This window comes from Vanellus vanellus (assembly GCF_965231255.1).
Source record: "Vanellus vanellus genome assembly, chromosome: 15".
Taxonomy (NCBI): Eukaryota; Metazoa; Chordata; class Aves; order Charadriiformes; family Charadriidae; genus Vanellus; species Vanellus vanellus.
The window spans coordinates 6708637-6721499 of NC_138920.1; positions in this window are offsets into that span (position 1 = coordinate 6708637).

Consider the following 12863-nt stretch of genomic DNA (forward strand, 5'->3'; position numbering starts at 1 on the left):
CAGGAGTGAGTCAAACAATTAAAGTAAAAACCCTGAACTATGTTTTTCTAATGAAGAACTTACTGGTTTAGGTTTTTAAGCCCCTGGCTAGGAACCTTCCTTTTTCCTCTTCAGGGCTGGGTACAGCAGAGCCTCCGCTGACCGCACTGGCAGGTGTCGGCACATAAACTCCCATTTAAGCTCCACTTTTGACAGTCTTAAGCTTAACCAGTCTCTCCCTGTAAAAATGACTTTTCCCTCTCTGGGAGAACGCAATGAGGATGAAAAAAATACCCAGAAAAATAAATATACTTTTTCCCCAAATCCTTCATTTTGAAATATTGTTTTGGAGTGGAGAAGTCGGTGGAAAGGAAGTCCCACACTGAAACCACTGAAATCCTACAGGATTTGAGGGAGTGGGATTATTTGAGTAGTTTCTGTGGGTGTATGTTTTCCCTGTGCTCCCCCAGGAGCTGATTGACTCCCAGCATGTGCTGGCTCCGGGTGGGGAACGCGGGGGGAGATTTGACTGACTGCTCCTCCACAATGCGCCTCATTGTCTTTTCTTCTCTTACAGCTGTTTTTGTGAGTGCGGGTTTCGAGGGACTGTGTGTGTGGTTTGTGTGTGTGAGGAGCTTGCAAAAAAAAAAAAAAAAAAAAAAAGATTTAAAGGGCTGTGTTTGGGGGAAATCTAAACTCAGGCTCCACGTTCGCATGCTTTGAATTACACACCTAGATGCTTGCCCACTCACTTTGTGTTGGCTACGGTTTTGCTCAGGCAAAAACTCACATGGGAGCGCTCAGACTGCCTGCATGTGCAAATTGGAGGATTAGCTACCTAACAATTGGTCCAAAAACATAGAATTGGTCATTTTCAGGCTCAGCCAAAATAACAGGTCACATTCTCTGATGGAGGAACTTGGCATCGCGTTACTGAAGTCAGAGGGGCTTTGCAGATTTACACCGGCTGAGGATTTGGGCATAGGTGTTTCCTGAGTGAGAAAAATCCAAAGGGAAAGAACTACTCCATTCGGTTTATTTTTACAGAGCAGAGTCTACAGAAAGCGGTCACTTTGCCAAAGGAGCAGGGATCACCTCTCGGGTGTTTGTGCATGAGCAATCACGTCTTAAGGGAATTCACAAATTTGTGCTGTGACAAAATTCTACCGTTCCTGCCAAGAAACAGGAACCACTGCAGTTTAATGTCCTTTTTCTTTTCCTAAACAGTGATATAAACGGCATTTTTGTACTTGGAAACTTCAGGCCCATACTTTCACCGTACTAATTGCAACTGCGTTCACAGCTGCGGTATGGGGCCACGTCCCTCGTAATTGCACACGAAGCTACACGCAGTCTGCGCGCGCCTTTCCGAACACTTGGGTGTCACTTGACTACCACAAGAAATGTGCTTCCTACGCACTTTGCTTGCTTTATTTTCTTTCTTTCTTAACTCATCCCGAAATGTTGCAACTGTAAAGCAGCCTCTGGGGCCGCCTCATTTATTCAGGTCTACCGCCGCGGTGTCTCCCCTTCCCTCACGCTTCCCACCTCGCTTGAATGACTTGTAGGTACAGGACGGGTTGCTGCGATGGAAATGGTTTAGCAGGACCCACGATCACTGGAATCTGAGACCTACATTTTAAATGTGTCTATAATGTTACTGTTACTCACTGCTTTGTTTCGTTGGGTGTGTCCTATGCCATTTTCCCTTAATGAGGAGCTGTTACAAGGCGAGTTTATTCACCCTTGCTGAGTGTTGGAAGATCAAACCACATGGGGTGACAAGATTACAAACACTTTGCTGGAGGGCTGAAAATACTCTGGAATGGGATGAGAGATTTAACATGTTCACAGAGCCGCAACTTGCCAGCGAGTGGAAGGTGGTATCGTCCCAGAGAGCATTGGAAACAATAACTGGGCAATGATGAGATGTGTAAGTTACAGGAAATATTAAAATTCATCAAAATCTGCTCTGACACCCAAGCCTCAAAGAACGCTTCTAGGGATGGATTAATTATTCAGGCAGAAATCCGCACCCACCCAAGCTTGCTACCTGCGAGTCTGCCAAACCCAACCCAGCATTGCGCCGTCAGATTCGCAGCCACCCTCTGAACATTTGTATTATAATCGTTCGGTTCTTTGGAGACACAACTACGGGGGATTGCAATGTGATGTTGCAATGGGAACATCACTGCAAGTAAATCACTGGTTTGGCAGAAGATAATGAGGAGCTGTGTGCTACGAGCTCCTGAGAACACGGACAGGAGAACCGGCTGCATGGGAAGATGAGCAGCCCTGAGGATCCCAGAGCAGAGGGAGCGGAAGACAAGTCAGCTTCATGAACAAGCAAACAGGCTCTCCTTGGAGAAAGGCTGCAAGGAGAAACAGGTCTTTACGTTCAGGTGCTTGGGACAACGTTACAACCCCGGCTTCTCTTGAGAGTCCATTTCTGCAAATTCATGATACAACTTCCGATGCAATGAAGAATATTTTTAAAATTCCCTAGTTTGTCTCTATTTGTGTGCCTTACTTCAGACACACAAATGTTTTATGTATATGCGTGAAGTTAAGCTCTTTCCTTTTTTTGGAGTCCAGACAAGATTTTCTCCAAGGTCAGAGGAGAAGGTACCATATGCAGTTCTTTGCCTTCTTCTGCGGCATGGGCAGCTGTCAACTCCCAAGGAGTGCCTGTTTCGGTCATTTAACCTAAGAGAGACCTAAAGCATCAACAGAGCTCTCACTGTCTCCTGGTCTTTTCCTGAGCCATATTAATGGCTTTTTTTGAAGATCTTGTTACAGGGTGTTGAGAAGCTCTTGAGTATGACTAAGACTGTGTGCACTGGAGATAGAAGTGGCGGAATAAAAATGTGCATCTGCCTGATGCTTCCTCATCTTGCCATAATATGCAGAATTGGATCCAGGCTCCCTGGAGTTTGTGGCACAGGTTTTTTAGTTCTGGCCCTGATCTGATCTCAGATAAGGAGGCCAAGTTGCCCTAAATGGTCTCACAGTGATTTGTGGTAGGAACACGATCGCTTGTTTTCTTACAACAACACAAGAACCATGACAACCTAGAAAGGGGAACTCGCAGCGTCTGCACACACAGGAGATTTCAACATCAGCATAACCAAACTCTGGTGAGAAATGAAAGGCAGCGGGGCTGAAGGTCACAGATTTGTGCAAAAGAGGTGAGAGAGACTAGAGAAGGTGGAAGTGGGTTTCTGAGTAACGAAAGGTTTAGAAGAGCTGAGGTGGCAGGGAGTAAAGATGACAAGGAGGGCGTGGGAGACTTTAGGATGATTTTACCTCAAACTGCAGGATAAAAACATGAGAGGGAACAAAATAAGAGGAAACGTTACCCAAGCTCTAGGGAAAAATAAACCAGAGATCCCTATTTCAGATTTAACCCCTGTGTCTCTGACAGACTTACCCACACCTCTGCACTTTGGGGAGGTTCAGCCGTCAACCAGATTGCACCTTTGCCCTCTGGCCCATTTCTTCTGGAGGAAAAAAAGCGTGGAAAAGAATGAACTGGTAGGAGGAATGTGCTATAAATGATTCCGGCAGAAGTAGAGGGTTGACATAGTTTTTCACTTGTATCTGCTTGTTGATTAGAAGGTGATTTCCAAATCAACAGATCCTAAACAGAGATACTCCAAAGGCCTTCAGAAAAAAATTACATGTGCAGAGGCAAAATTGCAGAACTGGGACCTAAGTGGAATTTAAAATGGATCGAGCAATTGCGTATAAGAAAGCATTTAAGCAGCAGTGACGGTATTTTAGGGAGATTTGTTGGCAAAACATAAATGGGACCACAAATAAAGGAAGCATATGCACAGTCAGCCACCTTAGAGCAATTATTTAATGAAGAGGAGCGGGTATTAGGAAGAGCTGGATGGCATAAAATCAGAGCAGGGGAGGATGGAGTGAAGAGGTGATGCCTGTTACCCAGAGATAAAGAGGACACCGAAAAGAAGAGATCATGAGGGTATCTATGCAGCTGCCAAGCGGTGTTTGTGGTGAGAGCGGGGAAAGTGCCTGTGTGTGTAGGAGTGCATGAGTGAGATGAATCATTTTCAGAGTCCCGTGAGCAGCAGAACCAACGTAGCCCTTGGATGTATAGCTCAAGACTGACTCGATTTTCCGACGTCTCACAGGGGATGAGCTCATACAGCAGGTTTAGTGGAAGCACTGACAAAATCACTTTCCTTAACCCAGGCACCTATTTTCCTAAGACTTATATCACTTAATATATTTGAATGCATTGACAAATGGGTTGAAATTGGGTAACAGGTCCAAAAACTACTAGGGAGAAACTGATAGCCACGTACCAACAGCCACAAGCAGCTGTGCGTATGGTGTTAATGCTGTGACACCAGGCTTGCGAGTCCATCACCTCCTGCGTGCTGCATGGGATCTCTTCATTCAATTATTAACAATCTGGTTAACAAAGGCACATGAAAATGTTGGCAAACTGGAACCCAGGCTAACATTCTACTATCTTTTTTTTTAACTGTAGCTTTTTAAACTGTATTTATCTAGTAAACTACTATGGGCAAGTTGAAGCTGATGGGGCTTGCTCCCGGTCCACCGCTCAGTGCCTTGTGGTCTTAGAGAGCTGGGTTATCCTAACCACGTTTGCTCGCCACGTGAAGTTTCAGCCTGCTGTAACCGGTGGTGGCACAATCAGCTCCATCTGTAATAAAATGTCAATTAAAATGTCTGGGAGGTTTTATTACCTGATATAGTTGAAACACTTGCAGATGCGTTAATGAAAATACTGATCAAAGTTTTACCAGTATTAATTATGTTTTCAGGCACTTCACTACTTCCTACTTTTCAGCAAGGGCCAGAAGGAGAGGCATCAAAGAACTGCCACAATGGTGATTGGCCCCGTAACGTCGCCACCAGCAGCAGTCAGGAAGTCCTGCTAAAAGCTCCATTTTCCTTTGGCAGAAAAACTTGTATTTCTAGGCTTGAGTACTTTGAGTAAAGCCTGGATGTCTAAATGGATTTGCTGAACATTTTAAGCCAAATCCGGAGGTCCGAGTTTTTCCAAGGGCTTTTACATTCAGCTTCCACAAGCCAAAGAATCGAAGCCAATGCATTCTTATGTCCTGAGGAATGACCAAGAAAAATGTTTCTAGAAACTTCTAGAAAAAATCTTAGCACTGTGACTGAACCCTGAAGAAATTAACCTCGGAAAAGACTGAAAATTAAAGCTCTGTATAGATTTGCCTGATAATTATTCTATAAAATTGAATGGGGAATCTTAAATAGCCTGTAGACTTAAATATACATTTTCAAATCCATTATCATTACTTCTCATATGCATGAAAATAATACCCTAAATTTAGAGAGTGCCGAACAATTGTAAAGGAAAGTCCTTGTCCAGAGAAATTCAGAATCAGTGCAAAATATAAGAGGGAGGGAAGGGGTAAAATAAGCAGGGAAATGAGCATTACTATAGCAGGCAGATGGCCGAGCTGGGTAGAAAGGGATTTCTCTTGCTGAAAAATATTTGAGAATTTTAAAATGTTCCTGAGCCACACTCAGGTGAAGCCAAATCTTTTCAAAGTGTTTTGCTGAAACTATTTTAAAAAAGCAAATATCTAAATGGTTTGGTTTTCAGCAACATCAAAAAATAATCCCCAAACTGAAAGTATAACTTGAAAACACTGGAAATAGCCAGAAGCTGGATGTTTTCTGCTTTGGGGTTTGTTTGTTTTTAAGCAAGGTGCTGGAAAGTTTCTTCCAAAAGAATGGAAAAAGTGAATTATTTTTTTTTTTCTTTCCAAAGTATTTTGTGGGGAAATACTTGTGATTTTCTGCTCACCATGCTTTGGAATCAAATCACCAGAGCAGTGACCCAAGAGCTTGGGAGCTCCAAGCTCCAAGAGTACCATGACTCAGAAGATGTTATAGTTCTTCATCGTTTTGCAGGGGGTAGTGAGATGTGACATCTGGGGCTCGGGAAGACCAACTACAGTTGACTCATCTGTCCTGGAGAGGGAAAGGTGGGTCCTTCGCAGTAGTCCCACTTTCCCATGGGAGGGATCCCTGCAAGACATCCTCATCAGTTGCTAACGCATCCCACGAAGGAAAGCAGTTTGCTTAGCTGGTGCTTAACACTTCTCTGGAGAGGATCAGGACACAGCTTCAAATCCTGTGTTTGCCAACACGGGATGCAGCAGTTGTTCTGCACTTCTGGAGACCCGTCCTCTGGAGGACTGCTTCAAAGAAACCCTTCAGCAGAAGGAAACAGCTAAAAGAGCTCCTGGGAGCAGTATGTGGGTGCTGCTGATGGTAAGTACCTTCTCCCAGAAAGTGATTTTCAGCTTTCTGTTGCCTTGGCAGGTCTTTTCTGGCTGTACCCAGGCCTCCACTGTCCATTAGCAACTTTGGCAACCCCAGGCCAGCGCAGTGCAATGTCCTGTACTTAAAACTAACTTTGAAGCTCCATGCCAAGTTTCAAGCAAAGCAGCAGAACATTTTTTTTTTCCATCTAAGTGTGGTCAGCCACGTGCCTTGCCTAGATCAAGAAAAGCTGCTTCTTTTTTTCTCTGCAGGTGCACTGGGAAAAGGCCATGTGCCTTTTCACACCCGCGTGTGCGGCAGGGCTGGCCCTACGCCTCTGCTGAGCGCCGTGCCTCTTCAAGAGACACCAGGGCAAGCAAGGACAGGCACGTAACAAGCAGGGGCACAGACAAGTAGACACCCAAAGCAGAAGAGCTGATGCATTTATCATTAGCTTGGGGTTAGTAAGTGAGCACAAAATCTGAAGAACCACCCAGCTCTCAGACAATTATTCTTTTTGGTTTTTTTTATCTTGTCAGGCACCGGGAAAATACTTCTCTTCACTAACGAACAAAATAAAACTGCCAGAAGAACCACTGGTTCCTGTAGTCTTTCCTTTCCAAGTAGCCCCTTTTAACTGGTCTATTTAGTGTGTCATTTGTGGAAAGAGTCAGAGCTCGGTCTTCAAAAACCGAAGGAGTGAGATCACTGGGCTCCAGGACAGGGCCTTTATGCATACAGGAGCATTACACTACCATTCAGTTTCAGACGACGTGGTTCCAGGGCTGAGCTCCGGGAAAGCCCGGGCTGTCTCAGCATCTTCTGCTAAGCCAGTGGGATACTCAGCATCTTACCTCAGGATTAGAGCAGTCCTACCTCATCCTGGCAATGCATCGCGGGCTGGTGACGTGACTAATGTCTGTCAACATTGACAAGAGCAGTTCGGTTTTAATTATTTTTTATGATACCTCCCAGCACAACGGCACATATTTATAGGCAACACTGCACTTTGTTAAGGTAACCGAATGGTTTTTTGTGTTAATTATAACTTTGCCAAACCTAGAATATTCAGGCTGAAGTTTTTCCATACCAGTCACCTGCCAGCATAAAAAATTCAATTAGCTGTTTCTCTGAGCATCTGAGCAAAGACTCTAATACACTTTGGTGACAAGCATGGGAATGGAACGGAACGGAACGGAACGGAACGGAACGGAATGGAATGGAATGGAATGGAATGGAGTGGAATGGAATGGAATGGAGTGAAAATCAATCCTTTATCTACAAAGCTTTGCAGGACAGAAGAACTTGTTAGTTGATTTGGGACCAACATGCTGGTTTGACTTGTTTAACAGTTTGTCTTCTACAGCAGGTAGTGGACACTCGCTCAGACACACACAAAAAAGCTGCCCACAGCATAACGCCAGCTGGTAAGGAATATTTCTTCCATTCCTGCATTGTTTTCACTCAAATAAGCTGCTGCTAAGCTATGCCTGAAACCTTTGAAAATGGCCAGAGGCACTTCATTGACAGTTATAGCAATTCTATAGGATTATTGAACCATCCTCGAGAATTTTAAAGAGAAACATATCAACCAGGAGAGATGTATAGAGGAACTCAAAATACAATATAATATGTATTCAACTCCAGTGCTGAAATCTGCCCCCAGCCCATGAGGGACACTTGTCATGGACACAGAGAATCCAATTGCTTTCAATATTTGGTGAAAAGGAAACAATCTCTTCATTTATTAATTTGTAGAAAATGTTGTGACATTTGTACAAGGCAATATTGGTTTTGCAGCTATAGATCTTGCACAGACTGACTCCTGTGTTTAACTTTCTATATTGTAAATAGGTGCCATTGACTTTCATGAGCCTGCTTGTAAGTAAAGATAACTTAGAGGATCAAAGCCCCATAAACTGTGTCATTAAATTTTAAGAAGTCAGAAGCTGCACGTTCTCTTCCCAGGCTGTACCAGCATCTCCCATGAGTGCTAATGAGACCAGTTCTCATGTCACTGTTCTCTGGACATCAGAAGACACAGATTTGATTTTAGTCTTGATTACACAGATGAAAATAAGCAAGACCTCATGGAAATCAGCTTAGGTCTACAAGGTAGTCAAACTATAGCTGATAAAGTTCATGTTCATTTTAGGTACCGGTCTGAAGTTCAGGTCTCTACTTAATACACATGATGCATCGGGTCTGTACAGTAGGTTAGTAGAGCTCATTAGAATTGATTCTCCATGTATTTATCAATAATTCCAGGAGCGGAAAAAAAAAAAAAGGACTACACCGAGACTAACAGACCAATTCAGCTCGGGAGCGTGTGGGAAAGACAACTCAGATTTTAGCTAAAGTGACTGACTTCCATACCTTGTAGGAGAGTTTTCCTGAAAATCAGACAGGGTTTTACTGACAACAAGGTTTCATGAAGTAGGAAGTGAGAAAAGAGAAGTGGAAAGGACTCTGTCTCTCAAGAACCTTTTCAAGCCAGTGCAGGGATATGGGAGAGGAAGAGGGCAAAAGCATCATCCCAATCTTATTTTTACGCGTTGCTTTTTTACCGCTATCTTCAAAGCAAACAAAAAATAGAAGTTGCTGAAGAACTCCCAGAACAAAGACTGTTTCAGCTGTTCCAGCAGACACACTTTTTCTACACCTAAAGCGAAGAACAGAGGAGAATTTCCAACGACTCCAGGACTGCAATGAGACATTTTTTTCCCCTCAAACACCCCTGACTCTAGTTTCCAGGGCAAAGAGAGCCGGGCTGTGAGGGAGCCCTGGTACGCACCAGCCCGCACCGGCAGAGCGGGAGGCTGGGGCAGACCTGCAGGGCGCACTCGGGAACACCTCGGCCATGCAGCCTCCGTCTGACGGTTCCGAGTCCGCGAAAAACGCCCTGTGAGGGAATCCTTGCTTCTCTCCCAGACTTTTTTAGCAAGATATCCTCCAAAAGGACCAGTGCTGTGAGTCACCTCTGCAGTGTTTGGCTATCGTCTCCTTGCAAAGGCAGGGCTTTCCCTGAAGTCTGCGAGCGTTTCTGTAAAAGGGAGCTTTATCCAAATAAAGAAGCCAGAATTTGAAGGAAGATGAATGGGGAGGCAGTCACTAGAGCGAACTCCTGCCACTATGCAGCAAATGTTGCTTTTCAGTACAAGAGAGAGTGGCATCTAGTGCAGGTTCCAGTCAGCACCAAAACCACAGGGGACACCTTTTGTTGGGGCAAATATCACTGAAAAGGTGGATGGTAAAACAAGCATATCCTGGGCAGGGGAGGCCGATAAATCATTCATGAAAAGAATAGGAAGCATCATAGCCGGGGCAAAGAGAATGCTAATTTGCTTTGCAACCTGATCAAATGGAACGACTGGCCTTGAGGGATGCAGCCATTTTGGGGGTTGATTGCTAGAGTTAATACAGAGCATTAACTTTGCAGCTTTGCTCCAGGCAGAACTTGTCCCAAGTGATCTAAAACTTTCAATGCGCTTATTCTATCAGAAGATTTGTGTGTGTGTGTGTGTGTGTGTGTGTGTGTGTGTGTGTGACTGCCTAATTAATGAGCTTCTTTTCAATATTAATATGCAGAAAAGTTTACTGCCTTAAAGGTGTGTCAATATATACATTTTTCTGGTTAAAGAAGCTTGCCTTTGGCTATTCTAAAATATAAAAGCTATTAATTAAAGTATACAGTGCTTTAGAAAAAAAAAGGATTGAATTGCTGAAGTCTTTGGGGAGAATTGCTACAGAATTTATGCCAAATGTCTCAATAAATTGATATGTTAAAATGAGTAACCTCAAGTATTTTAGTAAAGATTTTTCACAAGACTTCACCTACTCCCTCCCACTCATCAAAGAACACTGTCAAGTGATTTCAGCCCAAGTGGAATCAAGAAAAACCAAATGCACAAACTCCTCCCAAACCTGTTGAGTTGCTCCGTACCCTGCTTAAGGACCTACAGGGACCCGGGAAGCCCTTGTCGTGTGAAGCATCACACCAACACCACTGGATGCGTGTACATTGGGCCATCCCTCCAAACAGGTTTGCTCATCAGCAGCACGACAAACCCCAGCCCCATCTCAGAGCTGCGTGTGGAAGAGGCCAAGTGCCACCAGACTGGTCCTTCCCCAGACATCCTCCAGTTGGTGCCTTGCGAGGCTGACACGGCCCCACCACACAACAGCAAGGGCCAGCGGTGCAGGCAGACCTCACCTGAAGCTCAGTCTTCATGGCAGAGCGCAGCCTGTCCTCAGAGGCGCTCCCCACCCCGCACCGTGCGTCTGGGAGAAACGAACAACGATGGAGAAGAAGTAACATTATTGCTTTCATTTTTACATATGGGAAACTGAGATATGAATGCAAGACAAATCTTGTGTCGTGCAATTTCCTCATTATTTTTCCTGCCTAAAGAACTTCAAAAACAATTTTCTCCAAGTGAATTTGACAGAGGTTGTACGGGAAGCCTCTGGAAAAGCCAAAGGCCAAATGCTGTGTACAAAGCCAGTATTTTAACTGTATGACTATCCTTCCTCCCCAGTGGGTGCCTGTATGGAATGTTTGCCAAATTGAGCCTGAAATTATCCTTCCCCTTCTTAAATTTCCCAGAGCACATCATATTATCCTTTCCTACCTGGCAAGGCCTGCCACAAACCTCCACCAGTGACTGCTTAACATACTCAGCGTAGCCTCGCAGGAGAGTAAAACCCTTCAGAAAGTTGTCCCAGCCTGTCTGGACCACAAATTACCACCTGCAGATACTGCAACAAATATTCCAGGAAAGTGGAAGGAAAGAAGTCTCTTATCTTAATCAACACGGTGAGCTGGTGGGGAAAAACCAGCTGATGTCCATGAAGCAAGGCTGGAGTAAAGGGCAAGCAGCTGTAAGCTTATAAACAGCCCACGTGCCTCTTCTCAAAGTGGGGTGCTTGGGCAAACTGAGTGGGTTTCTTGAGCGAAGATCTTCTGGTCAACAAACTCTTATTTTGAAAACATAGCGCCAGAACTTCTCTCTTAGTGCAGGTGATTATTATCTTTCCCGTGAGGGGCTTTAATAAGCAAGAGTTAGCTGGTTGCTACGAGGTGGTAGAAGTAGTTGCAGGGTACAGAGATTCTTCGGGTTCCTTTTGTTTCCTGCTTGCAGGGGCTGAGGGAGGAAGGGAGAGAAAGTCAGGAAAAGGAAGAACTGTGAGATATGCCTGTTCTTTCTTCCTCGGCTCCCTGTAGTTGCGAGACAGATCTCCATGATATATGAGATAAGCAGCTGCTCAAAGTAAAATCAGTAGAGTTTAAAAAAATCATGTGCTTTATAGATGTTATTTGATCTCTAGTAAATATACTGAATATGGGATTTTTGCATGATGCTTTGATGTCAGTGAAGTATATTCTAGCCGGGCTGCTGCCACCCCTCTAATGAGCGGTGTTGGAGGCCCTACAGAAACGGCGGCTAGTAAAAGTGGGGAGGAAGAATGCAAACTCTGACATCCCTCTTCCAAAGTAGGTCAAGGTCCTCCAAAGTCCTGGCTGCATTGTTCCTCCTGTAGCAGCAGACACCTGCGCAGGATGAAGAGTTAGTGCCTGAGCTGCTCGTTGCTGAGGACAGGTCTAGCTCTTACACCGGGCAGATCTAGCACTTACGCATACGGGAGGCAGTTCAATGACTTCATTTGCGTACACTGCAGAGCAGCTGCACGTGGCTTAACCCGTGAGCACAGCTCAGGAGTGAGGGCTCTGGCAGACAAGACCAAGAGCTGTGAAGGACTGAGAAGTTGCTACAGCAGACATCTCACGCCTGGTACAAAGCTTTCCTGGACTCACTTGCAAAATCCTAAACTGCCTGCAGAAAAGCTAAACGGAGATGTTCCTTCTAGGATCAGTGCATGACAGAGGAACATACGGAGAAAAGACTTGAACCTTGCAAGGTTTCAGAGCCTGTGCTCTAGCTGTCCCGTACTCAGCTGCAACTGCATTCGGGTGCCTTCTAGTCCCTGTTTGACAGTGTGACTGTTCACACATGTACCTCAAGAGGATCAGGCATCGGGCTCCCGATGAGCTCTGACTAGGCGCCAGGCGTTTGCAGAGCTAAGTGGCTGTATCTGCCCCTCCACACACGGGCATTGTAGCACCAGGAACATCTCTAGGTGCCAGGTCTAGTGAAGACTTCATTCACGGCTGACATCTCAGGTGCTGCAGTCGTTTTATTAACAAGCCAGGTAAAACAGGAAAGGAGGCCTCTACCTGCTGCCAGCTCCTGTAATCACGTGTCCTAAGTGCGCTTTCTTCTTTCTCTTTCAAGTCATGCACACACAAGTTACTTTACAAAGTGGTCTCTTGTCTGAGCCTCACAAACTTGTTTTACTTATAACATGACTTAGATTCTAGCAAGGACTGCCAGAGGGGAAGCAGTGTTACACTGCATTGCACCACAGAAACCACCCAGCTTAAGTGGATTACTCTTTTTGCCATGGGCTGACTTGCTTATGCACGTTTGCTTCGTTATCAAACGTCTGTTACGACACAGGTAAAAATACTGAGCTGAGCACGGCCTGTTCTGTGATGTGGATTATCCACTCTCTGCTTCCCTGTGGGA